The sequence below is a fragment of the Thunnus thynnus genome, chromosome 11 (assembly GCF_963924715.1).
Source record: "Thunnus thynnus chromosome 11, fThuThy2.1, whole genome shotgun sequence".
Lineage (NCBI taxonomy): Eukaryota > Metazoa > Chordata > Actinopteri > Scombriformes > Scombridae > Thunnus > Thunnus thynnus.
Genome location: NC_089527.1, coordinates 9536179 through 9548365, shown reverse-complemented (window position 1 = coordinate 9548365; position 12187 = coordinate 9536179).

The window sequence follows — 12187 nt, the reverse complement described above, 5'->3', positions numbered from 1 at the left end:
TTCTATTTTTTGTGTCAGTAAAAACAATAATCATTTTGTCTTCATCTCACCAAAATACTAATAAGCCACATCTAATTCCTCTCTGCTAACAGGAGCAGCTTGTACATGCAATCACTGTCATCAGCCCTCCAGAAATGCCAATACAGACCTTTCAAAACACCTGCTTCATCAAATCTAGCTTCTTCCAAACACGACTGGTAATTCTGTTTGATCTTCTGAGTCATCCAAGATCTGCAGGAAATACACACTTTATGCCTTCATTGTAATACTGCTTTGACAGCAGTGGATGGATTTCCTGTACGTTATGACGGGAAGATCAATTCTTTCAAACCCATGATAGCAGAGCTTTCTCTAGAGAGCACAGCATTATCTTTTAGGAGATAAGCTAACGTTGGCACATTCACACACTGTATAGGTTAATGCAATTCAAAGTGGGGAACAGGAGTGGAGTTAGGTGCCAGGGCATGTAAATGTGACACACAAGATAAACAGAGGAAATTGCTGGTACTGCTATAAACTGCTGCGAAAGAACAGGGTTTTACTTGTAACCCTTTTGGAATAATCTAATAACATTCCTCTTTTCCATTATCTTATTTAATTTCAAGATTTCAGCCACCCACTGAAGAAGGGAAAAGGCTAACAGGGCGTGTGTTTGTGCATCCAGCTAACTTGATTAAGGCCCAGGGTTTTCTGTCGTGAATGCTTAGCTCTTTGATTTGCCCCACTGGTCTAATACAGAGACAACTTTCTTTCAGACTCAAGCGATTTTTATTTAAGATGGTGAAAAGCAAGATGACTGACTCTAGGTGGGTGCCGCAGATCTGCATGAAAGCATACTGGCGGCTATAGTTCAATCGTTATGTTATCAATGAGAAGCAGGCAGTCATAAAGATATTCATGTATCATGGACTTTAACACATGTTTATGATTGCAACACTTCCAAGGCATGTATTAAGTCCGGATAATTTTCTCCAAAACAAGTTTGTTTAGAATGAATGTGTCTTCCTTTAAAGCAACGTTTTATGAATGGCTTGTATTTTAATATTGTGACATAAGGAAACCAAAGATACTGCCATGTTGCTGTTACATTTAGCTGTAATTAATGTTGGGTCCTAGGTAACTAAATGCTTGCTTTTACAGGACCTGAACTGAGAATAGAATATAACAAGAAGGAAAACAAAGGACTGACTGCAAGTGAGGGAAATAAATGCCTTTTAAACATCAGGAAACAAGGGGATTCAGAGATGTCAAGGTTATTTTCATGGAATAAGATGGATATAATAGAATAGAAATATCAGCTAACACCTGACTGACACATAACACCTGCAACCAATTCCACAAAGCCATTATTTAACCAGAAAAACACAAGTAAATGGAGCTATGGAATGTAATTCAAAACTCTAAAGGAATGCACATAGAGTAAGTGGTTTCGGATGTTTTTCCTCTGCTGCAGGTTTAACCAACTGAGGATAGCATCAGCTTGCTGTAGATCCTTCCTCCACAGTTTAAGGTGCAGTAAATGGATAAGAGGGATTAATGGTATCCGAGTCACAACACACCAGCCAATCCTGTTAAGCCAAGCCAGGCACGGTGGCAGTGGTTCAGATGTGTATGGCTCCAGTGATCCCTTGTGGGTCTCCTGACACTGAGGATCCCTCAGATGACTGCTGTCATGCCTGCCTGCGAATGTGCCATCTCCCCACTGAACTGTATGTTCCCCGAGCGCATTTCCTTGTTTTTCATTCTCTGTTTTTTCTCTCCCTCTCAGTTTTTCAATGCAATTCATGAGACATGACCACAGACAAGCACACATTACATGTCTTTCTTTCTCTCCTTAATTTACACTCTGTTTCTCCACCAGCAGTCTTTGCTTTAATTCATGACACGACTAGTTATTGGTACTATTTTTTTTCTGTCACGATGCAGTATACATCTTCAGTGAGTTAATCTTTCTCCTGAATATTGAAATAGCTTTAATTTAATTTTAATTTTTAATTTAAACCTAATCTGTAAATTTAGTCTTAAGTACAAGCTTCACAAATGTCATGTCTCTTCTACAATTCCAAGTCATATCTCTCTCCCAGAGCACTGATGTTGACCCTGTCTTTGCTGGCTGCACAGATGCTCAATTCATAGCACATCTAGCAAATCCTTTCTACCTTTACAGCAAAAGCCGGAACTGTTTGCTTCTCACTTTTCAATCTGTTCTTGTGCTTTTCATTAGATTTGGCTTAAGAGTTCAACATAAGAAGATAAAATGTGTTATTTCAGTGGATTAGGTGTATTTCCCCTCCCGCCCCCTCCAGGTTCTGAATACCTACACAGAACCTGAAACAAGTGATACAGTACATTTTGTATGGCTAAGCCTCAAGTCAAAAGCTTCACAGACTATGCTCCTGACTTCATGCTTGATCACTAGCCCGCACAATAATTCTCTTCTGGAACATCCGAAAGAAAGAGGTGTGGAGAACACTTCCAGCAGAGTCAAAGTGCTGTGACAGTGTGATACACAAAATGCAGCTCTCATGCTTGAGGAAATCTGTTGCTCTCCCACTCTGTCTGCATCTAAGAAACACACTATAGCTTTTGTAACCTTGCTGGCAAGACAAATGCTTAATTGGAAGGCCAAAAATCCTCCCTCTCACTTTCGTTGGATTACAGATATTCTTTACTTCCCTAACTTACCTTAAAGGGTTCATCTGATAAGTTCCTGAAAATGTGGCTCCCTTTTTTTTTTGATTATGTCAAAAGGGTTAACTTTCCACCTAACAAAGATTAGAGGATCTAGCCTACTGGCAGAGCCTGCTCCTTCCTTTCCCATACATAATATGAGATGAGACCGCTGCATAATCCTGCTTGCACAGTGTGCTGCTGTCTGACACCACTGACTCTTTTACCCCCCTCATTGTCATTGTTTCTCCTTTTGTTTTCTTTTCCTTGTCCCTTCTTAATGTCATTATTATTATTATTTATATGTTACTGCTGGTATTGCTATTTTATTTTGCATGTTCTGCTTTATGATTAGCTCATGTCAGCATACTGTTGTAAAACTGAATAAATAAAAGTCGTTGGGGCTTACTTACAGAGAACAATCTCCATGCCAGTTGTGAGCAGCATTACTATGGTAACAGTGGATTATCATGTATTACATAACTCAGGCTGTGCACTTAAACCCTCTGGATAAAAAGTCACATTGCGCTGGTTTTGTTGCTGGGAACAACCCTTCACTTGTTGGCTGTAAATCAGTGTCTGATTCTCTTATGGCCTGACCTTTGAGAATAAGAGCCACTCAAGTAATCTAAACGCAAGAGCTGGTGATTCTCCACGACTGCTAATCATGTAAGAGGTTCACTAATAAAAATGGAACATACAACACGTGGGCACTCACACACTGTACCGCACACACTTACCACATATATGCTTTTCAAAGTTATTTCAAAGTGAAGCAATTGGTTTTGAATAAAGAAATTGGCACACATTTCAGCTCCCACTCCTTACTTGCCATCTTTATTGAATCATTAGCAACCGCCATCCATCAAGACAATAATAGGCCTACTAAAGAAATTTACACACCCACATTTAAATGGGTTGTCTTTACAGATGTACATTAATTTTACAAGCCTGATAAATCCATTCCCCTCGCCATGAACCATGTTGTGTTCACTTGAGTTCACAGAAGGAGCCAAACCGTGACCACCCACAGGGAGTTTCACCCTGCACTGTGCATTTAAGCTAATTTATTCTTTTTGTTCCCTGAAAGCACTTCTAATGTAGAGCCCCTTGAAACATTTTGATTGTGTTTTCAAATCGAGAAAAGCAATGAAGGAGAGAACCAGTTATTCACAGTGGGGTTAAACCCCATGCTACAACAGGTAGTTTCTTTTCAAGCAATCTGTTTAGTCGAATATGTCCAGCTGATCTACTGTAGTTAGCTCTGTGTTGCCATTATCATAAGGAGTCATTCCTACATTCCCCATTTTCCCAGATTTTTCTGATTGTAAAGTTTTCAGATAGCGCACAGTGGGTAATTTGGTACGGCTGATTGTACAATGGGAGTAGGCACAGCAATGCATAGCATCAGCATGCTAATATGCTCACAATACTCTCAGTGACAATGCTAACATTCTGATTTTCAACAAGTATAATATGTACCGCATTCACTGGATTGATTTATTATGTTAGCAGGCAAACATTTGCCAATTGCACTAAACACACTAGTTACCAATACACAGTAAAATGTATATTGATAAGGCTGATGGGAATAGCTTTGTAGGTAAATGGTCATAAAACAAAGTATTGGATAAATTAAAATTTTGACCTCATGATAAATGTCTGTTCCAGACTTCATTGCAATACACAAAACCACAGATGAGAATATCCTGATGCTGCTAGAGGAAAACCAGAAGATCGTCTGGGATGCATAAATGTTTCATTCCATCAAGTAGACGTTGATATAGGTCTCTTATATACAATATTTCACATGATAAGTGAAAGCTTTTACCTGTTGGTGGTGCTAGACAAAAAGGCTGGGGATCATCAATGTTGTTTTGATTCATCCTCTGGGGACCATGAATGTTTGTACAAAATTTCATTGCAATCCATCCCATAGTTGTTGAGATTCCAGTCTGAATATAGAGCCACTTTCTTGGGTTTTACTGCTACATTACAGGCATGCTGTTGTGATGACATTTAAGTACAGGTTATCAGACTGTCATCACATTCAGGCTGCAATTCTTAACAAAGAATAGAGACTGATTGCTTTGTTTCCATTCAGACTATATATAGTATATACTATTAATTTGCTTTTTAAAATATTGTATGCCCATATATGATTTGGAGGAAACAGACTTGCTGCCTGTGTTACATTCACTGGCATTGCTTAGTCCAATCCAGGAAGTGTTACATCCACATTACACAAGTCATATGGAGCACATACAAAGGACTTTGACCCAGGATTCAGGTCCTGTCTCACACAGATTTAACTACTAATACATACAATACTTTGGTTAAGGTTAGGGAAAGATCCTGTTTTTGGTTAAATATTGAAAACGTTACCACATCCTGACTTGTGCTCGAATCCAGCATTGAATCAGTTTAACGACATTTGACTGTGTCTCACATGTGCATATGAGTCAGTGACTCATTTGGATTCAACTGGCAGCCCTAAAATGAAAACTGTCTGTGAAATCAGGTTTTACTTTCCCTTAAGATGTGATTTAATGTCAGTGGTCATGGAGGAAGAACCAGAAAGACGTGCTGCGTGTGTGACAATTTTAGTTTCCTTTTCTGTAGACACTAAAATCTGGTCTACTTTTTGCATAAATAATTATTAAGCAATGTAAGTCATTAGAAATGTTGTCCTATATCTAATAATTAGTTTTTGAACATAGTCAAATTTGTTTACTGACTCTGGAGTACATAAGTTTGATTAAATGGAGCGTTGCATTCGTTCAGGCAGAGCACTGAAGTCACACTTGCATCAGCTGATTAGCAGGAGCTGCATCATTTATGCTTTGCCATTAGTGGCTCATTCATCAGCTGTTTGGCTACCAGCTGACTTGAAACATCACATCGTTAGTCACAAAGGTGTACAAGGCGGTCTTTATAACGTGACAAGTCTCCCTATTCTGGTGATATTCTCATCTAACTCATTTTAAATCAACAATAAGATGTGTTTATGTGCTATATGTGTTTATTCTCCCAGCAGAATCCTTGTGGCTGCTCCGATTCTTTGAGAGCATCTTCAGAGAACAGAGCTTTTCCCACAAAATCATTTGTGATGGAAGTGTCTCTGCCAAGAAAAAAATTAAATCATTCTGCCTTATGGTTCATATTTTTATGTATATATGTTTTAAGAACAAATCCACTATTAAGAAAGTCCAAGAATCATCTTTAGATTAGCTTCAGCAAGTCACCTCTATCGTCTCTTTGATGACACATAATCACATGCCACGTAGCATCATCTCTCAGCATTTCACTGCAAAACTTTCAAACTCTTCCCACCAATTAGTAGAGACGCTTACACGGAAAGTTGCAGAAGACTTCCAGAAACTTTTTATATGGTCAATTTGAATTAAACAAAGTTCTCTACAGTACAAAATCACAACTGTGATACTGAAAGAAAAGAAGAAAAGAAACACAGAGTTGCTACAGTGTGCATCTTTATCCCACTTAAGGTGCAGAAGAGCTCCGATGATCCTGAAAGTTCCTTAGTGTTTGTTTGTTTGTTTGTTTGTTTGTTTGTTTGTTTGTTTGTTTTTCCAGAGTGAGCAGACAGTAGCACATGTTCTACTCAGCAGGGTGAGTGAGCCCGCATCCTGTCATGGTGGGGCTGCAGCTAATTGTTTCCCGGAGACCAGAGGCAAACCAGACAACCAGACCTAATTAGGGTTTTCAAACAGTGCAACCTGCCAGACTAACTTGTTCAAAGACATTCTGCGAGCGGAGGCACACAATGACTTTGCAATGATCTTGTCAGAAATATACAGTTACAGATGTCACATACTGTTACACAATGGCCAGACAGTTGTCATGTACATCTCTTTTCAGTTTTTCAGCTTTAGAAAAAAACAAAACAAAAACAAATTATCATGATGCATCTTCTTTATGTCTACTCTCATCTGTTGCCTGTATCAATCTCCCTTTCATATCATGTCTGTCTCCCTCTGTATACTACCAAAATAAATCAGAAGTAGAATAAAAACCCCAACAAAAAAGTAAAATGTAGTAACAAAAGCAGACTGTGGTGACTCATATTTCTCTTTTCACTTCTGAAAATCAAGTGTTATAATCTGCAGAGACTCTGGTGTTTTAATCTGGCTTTGGCACTCGGCAAACATTGGTGAGCAGCCTGTAAACCGCAGTGAAACACCAAGCTGTATGCCAGCTGTTGTGTGCCATCATGCTGCATGTCCTTTGAAGTGCTGCGGCCAACAAGGCTGCATGAAGAATGAGCCAAGACAAACTGGGGATGCCAAATGGCATACTATTGCCACGTTAGTGCCTCAACAATAAAATGTAATTGATCTTTGAAACAGCAACAGTCCTATGGGTAATATTGCATTACAAGTCTGACCAGAATTGTCCCTCAAGGACATTGAGGATTATTAGACAGGACACACATACATCTGGTATGTGTGTGGAGACTGGCATGTTCAGAGGAAATAGCAGTAGGCACAGCAGTCTCCACAACACAACAGGACCCCTCTTTTCAATTTCCTGCTCCAGTTTCCATTCCTGCTTTATTTCATGCAGGGACCTGTAAAGTGGGATCGCAAAGGAAGAATGCAACATTTAGCTGATATGGCTCCACAGAGCACAAAACAAGGAAATTGATTCTGTCAAAGGCAATATTTGTGATAATGATCTCAATAAAAACATAGGGTGATTTCAAACAGGAGATTTCACTCCTAACACAGCAGTGGTCTCTAACTGGCTTTAAAACAAGTGCTGCACACTTCAAGCTTAACACCAGCCTATTACCTGATTTCCTTATTTCCTTATCCAAACTAAAGCTTGTCTTTAGTAGTTTTACGGCAGACTTGAGTTAAGCAGTGTTGACTATAATGTGCATAGTTTTTCCAGTTTGATTTAGTGGCTGAACAATTCACGTCAGGATGACAGATGTCTTTACATCCTAAACTGAGAGTATTCCATTTTCATAGACAAGTTCATAGGCTTTTTAAAAAACTTTTGAAAGGGTCAAGACTTCAACAACGCTTGTAGTATGAAGAACAACAGTACAATAAAAGTGTTATGAAACAGTGCCCATGTGAAAAAATACATACAATACTATACAAAAGTTTTAGGCACTTTAGATGTTTAGATTCTTATCCATGATGCAATACAATCATCATCAAGGCTTCTGATCGGACCCAAATGTATTCTGCAGCATGACAATAACCCCAAACATACAGTCAGAATTATAAAAGACTATCTTCAGCAACAAGAAGAACAAGCAGCCCTGCAACAGATGGTTTGGCCCCTACAGAGCCCTGATCACAACATCATGGAGTCAGTCTGGGATTACATGAAGAGACAGAAGCAGCTGAGACGCTTAAATCCACAGAAGAACTGTAGCAAGTTCTCCAAGATGCAGGAACAACCAACCTGCTAAGTTCCTCGAAAAACTGTGTGCTGGTATACTGAGAAGAACTGCTGCTGTTTTAAAGGTAAACATGGTCACACCAAATATTGATTTCGTTTAGGTTTTTTTTCTCTCTACAGAACTTTGTATGAAGTTAATTTACAAATGAAAACAATTTAAAGCATTATTTTTGTAAGCATCCTCACAGCTGAAACATTTTGTCCCCGTAACGTAGGAGGTCCATTAAGAGGAATGATGTACATGACATTTTAATGACATGAAACATAATTTTTTTTATCTCAAAACTTTATTTCCAGGGGGCATCAATCAATGAGATGTTATTATAGTGTTTTTTTTTATTTGTTCTTTAACATTTCCTCTTTGCACCTCTTTGCTCTTTATAATGTATTTTTTCTTAGCTTGAATGAATATATAGCATTTTGCAAACTACCTTTAAATATGCCACACTGAATAAGCACCATTAGGGTAAAGACCTCCTCTACACAAACTTGAGGACCTCCTCATAGATGAATTTCTCCTGCTTATGGACCTACAGAACCAGTAAAAAGTTTGGACACACTTTCCCATTCACTTGAATAAGAAAGCGTGTCCAAACTTTTGACTGGTACTGTCCATTACTGGACACACTCCTTGCCTCTTTGCCAGTCTGGGAATTTGATTGGCCTCAAACCACATAACCATATACTGAGCCCATCTGTGTGTGAATACCCCACTGGCTGACAAGTGTGTGTTTGTATATGATTGGTTGTCTTTCTGAAGAAGTTGTGCCAGAAATATTGCTTAAATTCAGAGTTTTGCAATAATAAAATATGAAGAAGCTATGGCTGCCAATAAAAGATTATTTTCATTATTGATTAATGTGCCAAGTATAATAATAATTAACTGTAGCTTGTTTTGTGGGATCAACCATCCAAAATATGAAGACATTCAGTTTACAATTATATCAAGCTGAAATAATAACTCAGACAATCCATCAATGATTAGAGTTGTTGCCAATCAAGTCTGTTTCATTGTGTAACATATGGTTGAAACCAGTTGCAACTTTGGCTAAAAGACCATATGGGTTTGTGTGTATGTGTGTGTGTGTGTGCACCAGATATTACTCATGTTGTGGGGACATGAGTAATATCCTCTCTCCTCTCTCTCTAGTTATATGTCGCTTTTGGGGACAAAATACAAGTCTCCATAACATGAATCATTAATTTTGGGGTGAAGACTTGGTTTTAGATTAAGTTTAGGGTTAGGTTAATGTTAGGATAAGGATTAGGGTTAGGAAAGTTGTGGTTATGGAAAGTCTCCAGGAAATGAATGTAAGCCAATGAAATGTCCTCTGAAGTGATGGAAACACAATTGTGTGTGTGTGTGTGTGTGTGTGTGTGTGTGTGTGTGTGTGTGTGTGTGTGTGTGTGTGTGTGTGTGTGTGTGTGTGTTTGAGGGGGAGAGACAGAGCGCATGTGCTTCACTAATTAGACTCATATACGTAACACACAGCAACATGTTCACCAACATGGATGTCCACATCTAAGGTTGCCATGGGAAGCAGACACAACAACACCTAACAACCATTTATTAGTCTAATTCTTTGCAGATGTTATGTTTTCAAATACTTTTCAACTTTTTTTTTTTTTTACACCTCAAATTTTCCAGCCATGCAGTGCCATCATATTCATAGTGACACTCTGGTACCAAGCTGTCAAAACATGCATACTGTATACTTTGAAGCCAGGAACACAGTCACCCAATAACTGGCTTTTTTTATGTTTTATTCACAGAACCGAAGACAGGTATTCGTAAATTCATTGACACAGCTTTGTATGTGATGTAATAGTTGAGAATTAACTTCTCCCAGCGATTTTATATTCCTGTATTTTTAAAGGTTGCACCATAAAAAAAATGATGCCTGGTATAACCTTAAGATCTGTGTTGCAGAAGGTGCTGGCTCCAACAGCCTTGGCTCAGCTGGAAACATTCTTAAAGTATCACATTGCTATTATTGGAATGAAAATATCCCCTCTCCATTTTGGTTAGGCTCCAATTCCAGCAACCCGTCCCACATGATTCTTTAACAATAATGTTTTCCTGGTCTAGTATTTCAACTAGGAAGATCTCAACCTTTTCCCTGGAAAGAAACAAAGAGTGGAAAACAAAAACTCAAAACTCTTTGCTTTTTTTTTTTTTTTAAAGTGTAATTTAAGCACCCGTTTCATGTCACACTGCATAAGAATGTCAGAAAAAAAGCTCAAAATCTAAATGTAAAATGTAAGTGCCCATCAGACACAGTCAGGATGTATGGTTATTGTTCCATCTTGTGCTCATAAAAACCTACTAGAGAGTAAAGATGGCAGGCAGCAGTTTGCAATCACCATCACTCTGCCTCCATGACACAAAAGGGAGACTTTCACCCAGCAAGCATTTGATTAAAGCAACAGCAGAACATCAAGTCTCATCTTTGTGGTAATGGCACACAAGGCAGACACGTTGTGTCTTGTGCAGAGCAGCAGATGTGTATGTTTCATATGTTTGTTTGTCTGTGCATATCTATGAGGTTGTCATGGACACAGATGACGAACAAGTGTCTTGAGGCCAGTGGCGTAAAATGATGTCTACTGTGAAATAAGATGAAACTCAAAATGCAAATGGCTTGTATGCTGTTTCAGTCAGATTTGAATCTAAACATCCATAGCTATATTAAAATATACTGGTGAAAAACATTTGCATAAACACACTTGGGTACACCATTAAAGTTGGTTGAGAAATCTACAATAATATGTTTTTTTCTTGACATATATTGATACCTTGAATGAAATATTGCACTGTGTTAAACTGATGTTTTAAGTCTTCTGTTAGATTAATTTGAACAGACTGAAAAGAGATAAGCAACTTATTATTTTCACCTGGCAGTTATTTGCCACTTAATGGTTGACTCTGAACTATAATGAAAGCACTTCACAATCAAGTGTGCAAATATAGCCCATGACTCAAGATGTGTCTTCTTCTTTTCTTCTTCAGCTGCACATTTAAGATTTAATATAGATGTTGGGGCTGCAAAGACTGTATCTGTATTGTCACGCCATTGTTATGTATTCATGTGTATTTGTATTATGTATTATTCCCATTGCTAGTGCACACAAGTGGAAACTGTAATGTTTAAGTTGTAATAAAGTCTGCTGGCACTGGATTTTCACTGCATTTTAATGGTTGCATCGAAGCTGAAGATGATACTCTTCATGCAGTGCATCATGTTTTATTTAATGCACACACAGTATGAAATTCTTTCGATTTGATATAACACTTATTGTTTGTCAGTCTTAATAACTTCGAGTGTTTACAACCCACAGATCAGCGGGCACACATATACCTGCAAGACATCAAACTTTAGGTTAATCAACTTGACCTAAAAAAATTTAATGAAACAATTAGCAAATATGTTTTCTTCCAGTCTGGCTCATACCCCATCCTGACAGACTCTGGAGTTTCAGACATTGAACAGACCCCTTGTTGATCAGAGCTGCTGAGGAGCAAGCAGGTGAGAGCAATGCAGAACAGACACCCACCGTGCCTTAATGCGTACATCCTGCTGAGAAAGCAGGTCGCCCTGGAGACCAGACGTAGGTATCCTAGCAGGAGTGCAGAGAAGATGCGCATTCACCCTGTGAGCCCCTTGTCAGCGAAGAACTGTTTGTGTAGATCATGTTATTGAGTGGGGAGGACATGCAGGGGTTTGTCTGACTGGCTCCTTCAGGCTGTGTTGGTTTTCTAGCCAGAGGTCATTGATGGACCACTGCCAACCAAAAATCTTACAGATGTGGGATTGTGTCCTGAGAGTTTATGGTTCAAATCTTCAGAGTACACAGGAGAGTCCAGGAAAAAGGATGACGGAAGTAAAAGAAAATACGCCCCGTTTTAGAATTCCTATTGAGGTACCTTCAAGCAAGGCACTTAAATTTAAAAGTTGAGCCACTCACTGCCCAGCAGCTTAAGACTGAGGATGAACCTGCATGCTGTCAAATACAGTACATAAAGTGCTTTATTAGTCCCAGTGGGAAATTCTGTAAGCATTGCATCAGCATGAAGCAGGTT